The 16,548-nt window shown below is 40.1% G+C and overlaps 1 protein-coding gene across 1 annotated transcript in view; it reads right to left on the bottom strand.

Moving 5' to 3' along the window:
• Positions 1-5,592: 5,592 nt before the first annotated feature.
• The window catches only part of CA8 (carbonic anhydrase 8), a 133,896-nt gene continuing 122,940 nt past the window's right edge, over positions 5,593-16,548 (bottom strand). Inside the window, exon 12 of the mRNA XM_077751831.1 lies at positions 5,593-6,559. The gene's annotated coding sequence lies outside the window, so the exon portion shown is untranslated. The remainder of the gene's footprint in view (positions 6,560-16,548) is intronic.

Here is a 16,548-nt window from a genome sequence, read left to right as displayed (position 1 = left end):
AGGAAGCGTGTACGGAATTTGAGCCATAAACCCACTCCCTACTTTCCCTTACTCTAGCTTAGCATGATTAAATCTCCACTCTTGGGGCGCCTGGGTGGCTCACTCCATTAAGTGTTTGATTTCAGCTTAGGTCATCATCTTGTGGTTCATGAGTTCGAACCCCACACTAAGCTGCTGTCAGCAGAGAGCCCACGTCCCACATAAGACCCTCTCTTTCCCCCTTTCACTCTGCCCCTAACCTCACTCACACTCTGTCTCTCTCAAAAATAAATAAACACTTAAAAAATAAATAAATTAATCTCCACTCTTGAGAGGGGATGGCCAGGAAGATGGGGCTCCCCTTCTTTCAATTCCCAATCAAGTGATAGTAAAAAGGGTGCAGGGGCTAAGGCCCTGAGGGCTTACAGCCAAGAGCTCACAGACTCCCTTCTTCCATGAGCCCCCACTCACAGAGCAAGGTTCTACACCAGGCTCAGCAAGCTCACTCACAGGCACCAAGTGCCCCAGCTCACTCATGCAGTGGTGTTGCATCCTGGGAGAGGCAAGCCACAAAGATCAGAAGTTACTACCCCTACCCAGAGCCCTGTTTCAAAGCAGAAGTGTCCCTCCACAAGAAACAAATAACTGACCCCATCCACAGCTCTAGAGCAGTGACTTAAAGATTGTGCCCCGGGCAAGAGGTGGTGGATAAGAGCAAAAAGCACCAAAGCTTTCTCTAAAAAAAAAATAAACAACCAAAAACTAATTTCATTAGTAACAAAGTGTGGGGGAGTTCAAGTCTAAGGGTGTTCTGGAAAATAATGGAGATTTTGGTGGCAAGTAATTAAGAGGAGACTATGAGCTGTATGAGGGTAACAAGTTAAATCACTAGCTGGTTTATCAGAAAGAACCATGGAAAGAGACAGCCAAGAATCCTCCTAAAAGGAAAACAAATTTCACAGCAGGCCTCCATACCACTCCTGCAAAGGGATCTAAATTTAACTAAACCTGGGGCAATTTATGCCCCAGGGCATTGTCAAAACAATGAAGCCATCCCCATTGGTAATCCTAACAGCTAGGTGTATTTGCAAGGCAAAGAGCTTAGCAGAGAGGTCAAGGAGACAGCTAAAGAGAGTCCTGTTACATCACTGTCATCCCAGGATAACTGTGCACATGCCCGGAGTTATAGGTCTCTGAGGAGCCACATCACAGACTCTGCAGTACACGGAGTAATGGATTTGATAAAAAATAGTCCAGCCAAATTACTAAACAAACAAAGCAAACAACAACCAAGACAAATAAGAGATGGAAGGGGGTGGAAAGGGGGAGACAACGAGCACAGACTCAGAAAAATACAGGACACTTTCAACTGCACTAACATATGGATAATGGGAATACCAGAAGGAGAGAAGAGAGAGAAGCAGAAAAAAAAGTTTAAAAAAGCAATGATGAAAAACATATCAAATTTGATGAAACATATAACCTACATATCTAAGAAGCACAACAGAGCCTAAATATGCTAAACACAAAAAGATCTACACCTAGACACATCATAGTAGTAATGATAGATGCGAAAGGGCAGGTGACAGGAGGGGCAGGGAAAAAAGACAATAATTTGATAGCAGCAACATAAAATTGACTTGTCAGAACAAAACCCCGTTAAACTTAATGGCTGAAATCTCATGAGAAACAATGGAAACAATGGAGGCCAGAAAGCAGTGAGATATCATATTCCAAGCGCTAAAAGAAAAAAAAAGTCAATCAAGAATCTTATATACAACAAACTGTCTTTCAAAAATAAAGGTAAAATAAAGACATTCCCACATAAACAAAAAGAATTTGTTGCTAGCAGACTTGCCTTACCTGAAATTCTTCAGCCTGAAACCACGTGATCCCAGACAGTAATTTGAATCCACACCAAAAACTAAACAGCACTGGTAAAAGTAATTATGTAACTGTAAAAGGCAGTATAGTATATGTGCATATTTCTTCCTTCTCCTATTTAAAAAGCAATTGTATAAAACAATATTATATAATTATACTATTAAGCTTAGAACATATAGAAATGTAACATACTTGACAATAACAACATAAAGGAGGTAGGTGAGAACACAATGAGGAAATGGACTACGAAAATGACACAGATTGAAATGTGAACCCACAGAGCCAAATTAAAAGAACCAAAGAACCAAAGATGGTAAATAATAAGGCTAATAAAAGAAATTCTATAAATAAGAAAATCTACTTGTCCCTTGTTTGCTTAGCTTCTAATAGGCAAACAATTACATAATATAATTATAATAACATATTATTGGGTTTGTCTATATACATATATATGTAAAATAGCACAATAATAATATTATTAACAATAATGGCATAAAAAGAAAAAGAGAGAATAGAGAAATACAAAGGTTGTATTGCTGGTCTCACTGTAATCAAGTTAATATAAATCTGAAGTACATTCTAATGAATTAACATGTATATAGTAAGCTCTAAAGCAGCCATTAAGAAAATAAAGTCCAAAGAAAGTGAAAGAAAAAAATCATTAAAGCAACTGAAATAGTACAGTGGAAAACATTCACCTAATGCAAAAGAAAGCAATAAAAGAGGGATAGACAACAACAACAAAAAAGGCATGAGACATGTAGAAAACAGAAAGTAAAATGGCAGGTATAAATCCAACTATATCAACAATAACACTAAACGTGAATGGGTTAAACAACCCACTCAAAAGTCAGAGACACTGTCAGGCTGGATGAAAAAATAAGATCCAACTTTAAGCTGTCTACAGGAGACACACTTTAGATTCAAAACTACAAATAGACTGAAAGTAAAAGAATGGAAAATACAGATCATGCAAACAGCAACTATGAGAAAATAGATATACTAATATCTTAAAAGATACTTTTTCAAAGCTAAAAATGTTTCTAGAGATAAAGAAGGGCGTTTTATGATAATAAAAGGGGGACACCTCGGTGGCTCCATAGGTTGAGCATCTGATTCTTGATTTTGCCTCAGGTCATGATTTCACAATTCGTGTGATCAAGCCCCACATAGGGCTCTGTGCTGACAGCACAGAGCCTGCTTGGGATTCTCTTGCTCTCCGTCTCTCTCTGCCCCCACCATTTATGCTCTATCTCTCTCTAAAATAAACTTTAAAAGTAATAACAATAATGATAAAAGTATAACTCCTCCAGAAAGACATGAAGATTATAAACATATATGCACCTAACAACAGAGCCCAAAATACCTAACAAAAAAGCTGACAAAAATGAAAAGAGAGATAGATAATTCAATAATAATATTTAGAGCCATCAATATCCCATTTTCAATAACAGAAATGGAATGATCAAGAAAATAGAATACTTCAACAACACCAGAAGCCAACTAGACCTAACAGACATCTACAGAACACATCAAGAGCAGAGTGCATTCGTCTCAAGTGCACATAGATACTCCAGGATAAACCATACGCTAGGCTGTAGAACAAGCCTCAACAGATTTAAAAGGGTTGAAAACATGCAGAATAAGTTCTCTGACCACAATAGAGGGAAATTAAAAATCAGTATCAGAAGTCTGGAGCTTCACCAATATGTGGGAATTAACCAACATACACCTAAATTATCATGAAGTCAAAGAGGAAATCACAAGGAAAATTAGAAAATATTTAGAAATAAAACAAAAATATAGCAAAAAAAACCTTGTAAGATGCAGCAGAAAGCAGTGCTTAGAGAAAATTTTTTTTTAAATATTTTTACTTATTTCTAGTTGAGAGAGAGAGACAGTGTGAGCAGGGGAGGGTCAGAGAGAGAGAGAGAGAGTCACAGACTCCGAAACAGGCTCCAGGCTCTGAGCTGGCAGTCAGCACAGAGCCCGACGCAGGGCTCGAACCCACGAACCGTGAGATCATGACCTAAGTGAAAGTCGGACGCTTAACCGACTAAGCCACCCAGGCGCCCCAAGAAAATTTTATAAATGTATATGGCTTTATTTAAAAAAAAAAAAGTCTCAAACCAATCATCTAATCTTCCACCGTAGAATACTACAAAAATCACAAACCAAACCCAAAGCAGGCAGAAGGAAGGAAATAATAGATTAGAGAAGAACTTCATGAAATAGAGTATAGAAACATAGTAGAGAAAATCAACAAAATCAAATACTTGTTCTCTGAAAAGAGTAACAATATTGGCAAGCCTTTAGCTTGAATGACCAACAAAGACATACTCAAATTATCTTAACTGACAAACCTTCTAAGGACAATATTACTTTACACACCATCAGGTACATTAATTACCATGAATCAGTGGCGCTTTCGGATGTGTAAACTATGTGCAAAAGCACCTGTTTGTTGCCTTTTTTTCCTGTTAGGTAAACAAATCCACCCTAAATTACATTTCAAGATCCATGAAATGTGTCATTTATCCTGTTAACTACACCCCTACACACACACACACACACACACACACACACACACACACACACACACACTTTTGCTTTGGGAAGTTCCTTCCTCAATTTCAGGGTCCATTACATACCTTTTACTTTTCCTTCCCATGACACCACCAAAACAGGATAGATCCCAGATCAGTTATTTGCACTTTGGTTGATTTACAAATGGCCCTTTCAAATTCATTCTTGCATAAGCATCCCTACCACCCACATTCATACTCTGAGTCTAAGGTACCTGAATGTGAAATGAAGAAGGGGTTTTCCATATCAAAGATTAGAGAGCCTCTGCACAGCCTACCAAAGGACACCTCAAGCTGAATCGAGTTCATTTAAGTCTTTTGACTCAAAATATATGTGGTGAGTAAATTTGGTTGCTTCAATTAAAAAAAAATTGGAGGGGGAAATATGGACAACTAGATATTACCCTAAAGGACATATGGATTATTTTTGTTACGCCTATTTTGTATTTTTCATGGAGAGATGGTTAGAGACTGTGAGGAGCACTAGATGTTAAGTCCCAGAACATTCCCTGGATGTTCACTTACCAGCTGTGTCAGGAGCAAAGAGGCTGGGTGCCCGCACACTCTTTTGTTCCAGGGCCTGAACACAGGCTCTACCCAAAGCATGCCAGGGTGTCTTTTGACTCGCTTCTCATCCACAAGACAATGACCTCCTCTCTNGTGGGGGGGGGGGAGCCTGTTTCAGTCTAGGAGATATTAAGTGTTTAAATAAAGTTTGGTAACCATTTCTCCATTTTTGCATACCCGAAACAGCAGAAAGGAAAACTCCAAGGGCTTGTCTCCACGTCTCAGAGGCTCTGCCTGAGGCCGCCCTACTGTGGTCCTAAGGACAGACCGTGGCCCTTCGCAAGCCCGGACTTCTCCTCACTCTGCTTTCATGCCAGTCCTTTCTCTCTCTGCGTGAGGCTCCACCACGGTCCTTCTTTGCTGCCATTTTCAGGGATACTCAGTGTGGCTTTTATTTGTATTTCATGTTTTCACTACGACAGCCTCTACCCAACACGCTTAAAATCTCACAACACACACGTATTGCACCTATGTGATTTCCAACTTTTTGCATCACAAAATCCCTCCAAATTGGGACTATGAAGTCTTTAGTTTTACAACAGCAATTATAACAACAGATAACATTTATTAAGTACTGCTTTGTGCCAGGCACTCTACTGCTTTACACAAATTATCTCATTCTGTCACATCTAACTGCATCTAAGCATATGCTTACATTTACCAGTAGCACTTAAAGTTAATTAAAGATATTATTGATCACCTTGGAAAGCAACGGCTCAATATACTAAAGTCCACAGAATAAAATATTTTAAGGTCTTACAAAATGTACAACATGAAATTACTATAGAATACTATTAAATTTACGCTTCTATCATGGAAAATAAAGCTATTCCTGGTATGCTGTACCCACTTAATTTTTATCCTATTTTTATGCCTTTCTCAAACTCCTAGAAACGAGAGCTTCCAATATGTCAAATAAATACAATTAGATTCATACATCCAATTTGATCCTTTGAGAAATATATAAAGTGATTTTGTTCTTGCATTAACTCCCAAATTGTTTTGCATAATAACCAGCCTGACATTAATTGTGGTATGAGGGCTGAAAAACAACATGAGATATGACTTTTACTAATCCTTCACATTCCATTTTCAAGCCCTGTGCTGTTCCTGATCAAAACTCTTATTTATTATCAAGAATTGCATTATTCTCCGAATGAGTGAATTTTCTCGTGGAGACAGGAAATGAAGGATGGCTAACACTGGGAATGTATTTTTCCTGTCTCGGTATTAATACATGATATATATGCATATTAATAACAACTCTGAAAACTAGTTTCATTTCTTCTACACATAAGCAATAAACAGTATGTGCAAAAATATGAATCCTAGCAGCAGTGATTGGGTACATAACACTGCGTTTCTTCTGAGTGTACAGCCATTTCTAATATTTCATCAGAGCACGTGTGCAGGCAACTGTCACAGGTGTTCATCAGAGCTGGGTTAGATGAAGACAGACAATGCAGGCTTTGAGGATAAACTGAAGGTGTGGCTCAAGTTTCCGTTTCTCATCCACCGGCACTATAGGATCATTGTCTTCCTCCCTGAGGCAAAAAGAATGCATCACTTATGTTACTGACAGCCCTCCGTGGCAGACTGGGAAGTCTTTTTAACAGTCCAACAGAAGACAGAGAACACTGAGATTTCATAAGAGGTGGAAATTTCAAAGATCTCTTCATGCTCTAGTTTGTCATCTCTGCAATTTTCCCATAAAGTCCTACCATCCTTTTATTTCGGTGACAGAACCTACGAACGCAAAATTTCACAGAGAGAAATCTTTTTAAGCGAAATAAATGCTTGAACTGCTAAACAACCAATTTGTGGATCGTGCTTAATAATACAATTGTGCTTTAAGTTACTGTCACTAATTTCATATATAATAATCACAGTGGTAAGTGCTACTTATAAAGACTACTTCTTCCCAGTCTCCAAGTAACTTTGCAATTCAATTCTAGTAAATGGATAAATAATAAATACAAAATAATACATGAAACAGTAGTACTTTTGGGGATAATGAATTTCCCATTTAGGAAAACATTATCAGCTAAGATTCTGTTTCAGTAACATCTACTCACATTGACAGTGATGGGAGTGGCCAGCTGTCACACAGTGCCTGTAGGTTAGCTTGTCCAATATTTTGGACAATAAGTACCTATTAAAGTTCAGATGCACACGCTGTTTTAAAACTAATTCATTTATTTTTAAAGTATAATTTACTGCTAAGTTGGCTAACACACAGTGTACACAGTGTGCTCTTGGTTTTGGGGGTAGATTCCCGTGATTCATCACTTACATATGATACGCAGTGCTCATCCCAAGAAGTGCCCTCCTCAATGCCCATCACCCATTTTCCCCTCTCCCGCCCTGCCCCCATCAACCCTCAGTTTGTTCTCCATATTTAAGAGTCTCACGGTTTGCCTCTCTTCCTCTCTGGTTATTTTTTTCTCCTTCTCTTCCCCCCAAGTCAAGTTTCTCAAGTTCCACATATGAGTGAAGACATATGGTATCTTTCTCTGACTGACTCATTTCACTTAGCATAATACTCTCCAGTTCCATCCACATTGCTGCAAATAGCAGGATTTCCCTCTCATTGCCATGTAGTATTCCATTGTGTATAAGCTGATCCATTCATCAGTTGATGGACATTTACTTTTTCCATAATTTGGCTATTGTTGAAAGCGCTGCTATAAACATTGGGGTACGGTGTGCCCCTATGAATCAGCCTAAATTTACTTATTTTTGAGAGAGAGAGAGTAGAGGTCAAGGGCACAGAGAGGGAGACAGAGAATCCTAGGCAGTCTCCATCTTATCAGTGTAGAGCCAGACCTGGGTCTAAACTCACAAACCATGAGATCATGACTTGAGCAGAAACCGAGTCAGATGCCTAACCAACTGAGCCACCCAGGCACCCCCAGATGTAGATACCTTTTGACCTGAAATTATATTCCTAGCAGCTTATTGTACAGATATAACCACTCAATCATACAAAGATGTTATGTGTAAGGATATTCACTGCAGCAAGACAAGGGAAATTAATGACTTCCTTCCTTAATAAAGTATGACGCAATAGAGCACTTTAAACATGTCCATATATGAGATGTGGGCATGGATGTGTTGTACACACACACATACACGTGTCTACCCATGTATGCATATATACATATGAATACATACTATTTCTGGCACAATTTATTAGGAAGTATTTGTAATGCTGGGGTATACTTTTCCAAACTACATTTCAAAGAAGACAGTCATAATCAAAATGTTAAGATCTGGGATAGAATTTCAAAGGCAAAATAGGACTTTGTGTATATATCTAACAATTATAACTCAGTAAATTCTAAGTCAAAGTGACTCACACAAAACTGCTGATCGCCACTGTGAAGGCACAGCATTCCAGAGCTAAAAGGAGCCTAAAGGTCATGATGTATCAATTTTCTACCAAAGGAAAATAACCTGGAGTCCCCCGTTTCCAAAAATGTGTTCCACGTAGCTAAAAATTAGTTGGAAAAATGAATCCCTGTTCCAAAAAAACTGTAGAAACTCTAGTTAAACACAGTAATACATGGTTCTTCTATACAAAACCATCTCCTAGGCTCTAACACACTGATGTGCCCTGTAAATCTCCAAAAGGAGGTTATGACATCCAGGATTCTCTAAATTTATAGACAATCAGCTCGTGACCTAAACACCTTAGTGGATATCTTAACTGCTGCACAGAACACATTTGGAAGAGGCTAGTCTACAAGGCACCTATATTCCAAGTTTATGAAAGAAATGAAATTTCATTTTGAGAATCTATGAAACGATACTGAAGATTAAGCTACCATGGTCCAAAACATCAATTAAAAAAAAAGATAGGTAAGTAAATATGCAGTCTCCCTAATCATACGAATTCGGGTCTTAACTCAAAGCACTGGAACACTTGCACTGCACATCCATCAAGAGGGCAACAGAAGCACATCTCATTGGTGACTCATTCATTTTGAAGCTCTAAGGGTCTAATGTAAATGGTTCTCAACAGATGCCAAGTGAATTCTAATCTACCAGAGTGTGGACTCTTCCTGGTGAATGTAGGCACTCCCTCTGTTAAAATCTCCCTCCAGGAGAAACTAAAGATACCCCATGCTTACAGAGCTTTCTCTCCTCTACAAGGGCCTGAGGATGATCTTTATATTAGCTCCCCAGCCCCCACCGCACCCCTGCCCAACCTCCAAGAATAGATGCTTGAACTTGTTCACTGCAGACATCAGGTTATCTGGGAAAATATTTCAGTTGATCACAGTCTGGAGCATGGATTCAGAATCAGAGAGACCGATTCAAATCTCAGTTTTGCCATCAACTTGCTTTGAGATTTTAGGCAATCTACTTGCCCCTTCTGAGCCTCAGATAACAACAGCTACCTTCATAGCGCTAGGACAACAGATAAGATGCGACAACTGGGAATCCCAGGCACATAACTAACTGAGCTACCAGTGAGGACTGCAGTTGATTTGACAGACGTCTCACTTACCTGAAAATTGAACCACGCTATGGCCTACTATTTTCCATGGCAGGTGTTCAAAATTTACTTTTCAGAATTTCAGAGAAGTGTTTATGGAATGGAACTGAACTTGATCTCATCTGCACCGTGTTCCCAGAGCATTATCTGGCCCACGGCAAATACTCCAAGAAAAGGCAAGCGTGTGTGTGCACACATACATATAAAGTATAACAAAATGACAGTGGCAACTTCATTAATTTTATTTCATTTTTAAAATTTATATAAAAATTACACATTCACATAGAGTTAAAGAGTTCTAAAAGGTTTCTTATGAAAACTATCAGTCTCCTGTCTCTTATGCCACCAACTTCCTCAACTCTTTTAGTCGATTATTATATTAACGTCACAGAGCTGGAGTGTGATGGCCTTACTCCTTTTTTATTTTGAGTACTGTCTTTTGACTTCCCCCACAGAGAAAGAAGATAGGGTGTTCTTTCCTCCTGTTAGATATCCAACCCCCCCCTCACACACACACATCACCCATGTGCATACACACCCTTCCCTCACTCCATCCTTCTAATATGATTATACAGTAATTTTGGCTGGATCACCTTCTATTATTTCTATTATTGTGAGAATGTAAATATTATTCAGAGCTGAATTATGTGCATTAATGTAACGTTAATTTTTTCTGCATAATTTTTTTCTCGGGAGTAAATAATTGTTTTTTTTTTCATCTTAGTTTTCTCTGCACTCAATCCAAAAGTACTTCCCAATTGTCTGACTCCCCAGAAGCTAAAGACATATCATGCAGTCTATCCATTTCATCTTTCTGGAAAAAGTTTTAGAACCTTCTCATCTCACATCGGGACTCAAAACCTCTACCCCTACACCCTCACTTGACAATCATTCTGGGTATCTCCGTTGCCATAATCTGTTTTCTTGGCTTAGTCCATTTTGGTGAAGCACATCTTCTAGTAGCTTCCTAGGAAATAATTTTCAATAACTGTGATATTTAAAAAATGACTACTTGAGGGGCGCCTGGGTGGTTCAGTTGGTTAAGCGTTCGACTTCAGCTCAGGTCACGATCTCACGCTTGTGGGTTCGAGCCCCACATCGGGTTCTGTGCTGACAGCTTAGAGCCTAGAGCCTGTTTCAGATCCTCCCAGCCAGCCTCCTACCTAGAGAGTAGAGGCCTTTCTGCCCATGTCCTGGAGGCCACGTGGGGAAGGAAGGAAGGTAAACAGGAAGATGGGATTTAGTTATCCCATTTTTCAGTGAGGTGTCCTAATACTCATTGTGCCTATGTCCCCTGACAGAGAGACTCGCTCTTCATCAGCTTTCAGTCACTGCAGATGACTTCAGCTCCCTCTCACCCCACCTTCTAGAGATTATCTGCTGCCTCCAATTCCTGAGACTTTGAGAGATTCTGTCACGTAAACAGGCTTGTTCCTCACATCTGCTAAATTTGTTACCTCACAACCATCTGCTTCCAGCTTCCAAAATAGTTTTGGTGCTGTCTCTTTTGTTTTCTCTATCCTTGTAGGTGTGTCACTTAAAAAAACAATCTTTCCTGTTATGTTAATGCGATTTGTGGTGGAAACAAAATTAACTGCCTGTGTTCAATGGATTATCATTATTTGACACAAAAGTTCTTTTTTATACATTTGTGTATTTTCGAAGGTTTCTACCATAACTGTATTACTTGGTAATCAGAATATAAATGTACTCAGTAAAACCATCTAAAGAAACAATACTTTCAATACATAAAAGTAATCAGGTTGATTTGCTCCCCCCTTGGGCCCTCCCCCAAATACCCATTTATGTATATAGAAATATTGAGAACGCTTAACTCTAAAAACAAATGTTCTATTATACGATGATCTCTATTCATAACGAGACCCTGAAGTATGGCCACCTCCTAATAAGTCTTCTAAATCATCTACTATTTCAGTGTAATTGTAACAGATGCTATCTTTCGTGTAACTATTTCTGAACTTTAAATCACCTCCAATGAAGAGACCCTAGGGAATGAGTGCAAATCGAATCACTCCTGGGAGAATTTCCTGAAAAGATACCAAAAGTAAGCCAGCATGGACAATTAAAAATTAACACTAAAAAATAATAAAATAATAAAAAGGCACGCTCGCACACGTGTCCTGCTCCTCAGACTGACCTAAGTTCTAGTGAGTCTGGCTCAGCTCATTGGTAACCCATTAAAGCTTCCCTCTAGAAGTAAGAGAATTCAGTGTAAAATCTCCAAAATAATAGTCTTCTAAGAAATAGGGGTTTGTTAGACACAAGAAGTCTCTCCTTGCGAGTGGCTTCTGTGTCCTGTATGCTAGAAGCACACTTTCTCAGGGCACTTTTCACAAACTGCTTTAATCTGGAGTTAGTGACGCGCCTGATCTACTCCCAACACTAGGCTGTAAGCCCTCTTGGGGAGAGTCTGATTCTGTTTACATTTTCACACTGCCCCTAGAATACCACCATACGCAAAACAGAAGGCTAACATAAAATGTTCTTCCATGTGCAAAGGCACATGACCAGCTTTTTTTTTTTCCAATATGCCCACTAATAATAGCATCAGGTCAAGGAAGGAAAATAAAGAAAGGAGGAAGAGAAAGAAAGAGGTCAGGAGTGTCCTGAAGCATTTGAAGATACAAAGAATAAACAGTGAGGAAAAGGCCACCATATTTGCAAAAAGAAATCAAAGCGTATCAGAAGTAAGAAGGGGTACCAGATTATTTTACATTATTCGGGGAGTCCTATATGGTGCAGTAAGCACTGAAATTAGAAAGGAGATTATTAAATTGTCATTATTTATGTATGTGATCATGATCTATTTAGAAAATTCAAAATAATCAGCTAAAATGTTATTGGAAACTAGGTGAAGGGTCAGTTAAGAAAGCCAAGGACAAACCTAAGCAATTATTTATTCAATGAAGAAATATTAACCAATAGAAAACTATAATGGAAAATGATACTAATCAAAATCGATAGTGATAGCAATAACAATAATAACAGTAATAGCTCACATGCGTAATGCTAACCGTCTGCAAAGCCCCACGCTGTGCATTTTACTTTATTTCACGTCACCCACACATCTCTAGGAGGTATTACTCTTAGTACCTTTACTTCATAGAGGAGGAAACTGGGACTGAAAGAATTTCAATAATTTGCCCAAGCTGAGGAACCCACTGGCAGTGATATGCTTCCATCAAGCCACACCCAAGGTTGACTTTAGAGCCCAAAGGCACGTCCTGTAGTCAATCTATGAGGAACATAAAAGCTTCAATAGGCACCAACTCATGCATTACTCCTGGATACAGATTTGATTCTAGAAAGATCTCAATTCTCTTTAATGTACTCTATATATTCAGTGCAACCCAAATGTAATGTTCCAGCAAGATTTTCTTTTTCTTTTCTCAAACTCTGTTTCCTACCCTCTTTTCTTTTACTCTTTATTTCAATCCTCCTGATAAAATGATCCTATAGTTTATCTGGAAGAAATAAGCATGTGAAAATAGCCAGGAGAATTCTGCAGAAGGGACTGGTGAGGGACCTTATACACTGAAGCCCGCACAAGCGCCTCAAGCACTGCGTGAGATGCGCATGAACAGGCGGGTTGGAGCCGCAGGACAGGGCCTCCGGGAATAGACGCAAGTAGTCACGGGTTTCATATGTTGTATCATAGTGTTATTCATTTTAGTCAGAGGGGCAAGGATGAAGAATCTGAAAATAGTTCATGTTGGCCAAAGTGAGGAGGAATGTGGTTACTGGTTAATGGAAGCATAAATAGATACGACTCTTGGGAAAAGTAACTCGCATATATATGTACTTAATTCCAACTCTCTGACCCCGTCATCTCATTACTAAGAATGTTTTAAGGAAACAGACGCATAAATCAACCATTTTGATTATAGCCAAATACTATAAATAACCCAAATTTATAATGATGAGGATGTATAATAATGTACCATGTGTAGTAATAATGTCCTCAAAATTTAGAGACATACTTAAAGGTAACTTATTTATAAGTAATCATTTAAGGGGTACCTGGGTGGCTCAGTTGGTTAAGCACCCGACTTAGGCTCAAGTCATGATCTCGAGGTTTGGGAGTTCGAACCCTGTATCAGGCTCTGTGCTGACAGACTGGAGCCTGCTTCACATTCTGTGTCTCCCTGCCTTCCTGTCTGTTTCTCTCTGCCTTCCTCTCACTTCTGCTCTGTCTCTCTCTATCTCTCAAAAATAAATAAAAACATTTTTTAAAGTTTAAACAATTTCTTAAAAAGTAATCATTTAGGGGGTGTCTGGGTGATTCAGTCAGTGAAGTGTCTAACTTCTGGTTTTGGCTCCGGTCATGATCTCACGGTTCATGAGTTTAAGCTCTGCATTCGGCTTCACGCTGACAGTGTGGAGCCTGCTTGGGATTCTCTCTCTCCCTCTCTTTCTGCCACTCCCCTGCTCGCTCTGTCTCTCCCTCAAAATAAATAAACTTAAAAAATATTAAAATAAAAAAATCACTTTAACATACGGAATGTATCTATGTATTTAAGGACATAAAAAGATATATTATCAAGCAGAAAAATAGCCTGGGGCACCGGGCTGGCTCAATTTGTAGACTTGATCTCGGAGTTGTGAGTTCAAGCCCTACACTGGATGTAAAGCCTACTTCCAAAACAACAACACACACACAGAAAAAGCCCAGATCCTATGAGGTGCCTGATTGGCTCAGACATTAGAGCATGTGACTCCTGATCACGGGGTTGTAAGTTCAAGCCCCATGTTGGGGGTAGACATTACTTAAAAATAAAAAATATATAAAATCTTTAACAAATGAGAAAAATAAAAGTAGCCTGAATATAATCCCATAAAGAACATTATATATATCTACATATCTCATAGGAGATAAATGCACAAAGAGATCAAATGGACATAAATAAAAATAAAGGCAAGTAGCAACATGGATGGACCTTGAGGGTGTTACGCTGAGCGAAATAAGTCGGGCAGAGAAGGACAAATATCATATGTTTGCACGTATAGGAGGATTAGGAGGAACTTGACGGAGGAACAAGGGGGAGAAGAAGGGCGGAAATGGTGGGGGAAAGGGAGAGAAGCAAACCATGAGAGACTCTTGAATGCTGACAAAAACTGAGGACTGATGGATGTGGGGGGAGGGGGGGATGGGCATGGAGGAGGACACTTGTGGGGATGAGCACTGAGTGTTATGTGGAAACTAATTTGACAATAAACTATTAAATAAATAAATAAATAAATAAATAAATAAATAAATAAATAAAGGCAAGTATTCATCGAATACTTATACGATGGGCCAAAAACATGTTAAGCACTTTACATTATCTCCTTGTACCTTCACCATCACACTATGAGGCACTTATGGATGTCGTTTAAGTGATGAGGAAAATAACTTAGAGAAATTAGTAACTTTTTTCAAGCTCACACAACTCAATAGTGAAGTCCAAATAGAACTCAAGATGCCCCCACTGTGCTATGGGGCCTCCATGTTCAGCCCAGTGCTGGTGACGTCTGTCACTGACAAGAGGGTTGGGGACATCATTTCCCTCTACACTGTGTCAACTTTCTGTCATGAACATGTATCATATGTAGAGACATGGGAACCAAGAACAAAAAAAAGGAAGAAACCAAAGGTGACTCTTGCTGCAGCAATTTCAACAGGTAGATGGAAGACGAACACATTTCAAAGAACTGAGGAGGAAAAAGGAGATGAGAAAGAGGTGGAAGTATATGGAGTGATTTTTCAAAAATGGCAGAAACACCTTCTATGAAACATTCGATCAATGATGCAAGTATACATTGGTGAGATGGGGAAACTGAAGGGACCCCAGGAAAAATTGCTTTTTGGGGCTCCTTTTCCTGCTTTTAATCTTGCTGGGCCCCATGCCCTTGCCCTCCACATGCCTCACAGAACAGACAATGCACGTCCTCGCTGCAGAGGAGTCAATAGTTTCTTTGGAGTCTTCCAGCACAACAGGTGACATCTAACGAGTGACGAGGCAGGGGTCGTCATGAACGCTTCCCCAGACCCCTGGCTCCAGGGCACCCCTGGCTTCCAGAGGACACCGAAACACTCGTCTTTGTTCCCGGAGGCCTGAGAAGACACGTGCACTGGGCCACAGTCCGTGATAAAACCCCCAGGTCCCAGGCAAAGAAGAGGCTCGCTCTCCTCTTTCCCTTTTCGAGTCTCCCAGACGCTCTATCTGCACTCAATGCCCGCGGTACACGCTGCTCTCCTTCCTCTCGGCTGGAGTTTGATTTCCGTCCTGCACGAAGCTGAGGACTATGCTGGCTGCTCCTCCAGGACCCACTCTAGGCCGGCGGCCCCGGCCGGCCCGCATCACGAGCAGCCCCCGCAGGGAGCGTGTCTCAGCAACACGCTACCGACGAGAACACGCCTGTCCCTTCTTCCCGGGAGTCTCGGTCCCAGGAAAGCATCTAAAAGAGATAAGGAGGCAGGTACCTACCAGGACTTCATATCGTTCTGCCCTTTGTTATTTGAAATGTGGGCTGGTGACAAGAGCTCGGGGTTTGCGGGTAAGCCTACCTGGGTCTGAATCCTCGCTCTGCACTTTCCTGGCTGTGCCCTTGAGCAGGTTAGTCAACCCCTCCTCAGCCTCAGTTTCTCTCTAAAATGAAAGTCAGAACACTTGCCTCACAGGATTGCCGTGGGGATGAAATGAGAGAAAAATCCAGCACCGTGTCTGAACTGTGAGCAAAGAACTCGTTCTTCTCCTTTCCACCACTCACCAATACGTAGAACTTAGAATGCATCCATAAACTTTGATCAGAACTCTAAACTAAATCATATGGCTTGGTAATTTCTACATTATTCTGCATCAGAGTATCATAAAACATGAAACTTAGCTTTTAAGATTGTTCAGTAGTGGGGCGCCTGGGTGGCTTAGTCGGTTAAGCGTCCGACTTTCGCTTAGGTCATGATCTCGCGGTTCGTGGGTTCGAGCCCCGCGTCGGGCTCTGTGCTGACTGCCAGCTCAGAGCCTGGAGCCT

Source organism: Crocuta crocuta, unplaced genomic scaffold, assembly GCF_008692635.1.
Source record: "Crocuta crocuta isolate KB4526 unplaced genomic scaffold, BGI_CrCroc_1.0 scaffold20, whole genome shotgun sequence".
NCBI lineage: Eukaryota > Metazoa > Chordata > Mammalia > Carnivora > Hyaenidae > Crocuta > Crocuta crocuta.
Note: the sequence above shows the minus strand (reverse complement) of the source record. Positions and strands in the feature narration are given on the sequence as shown.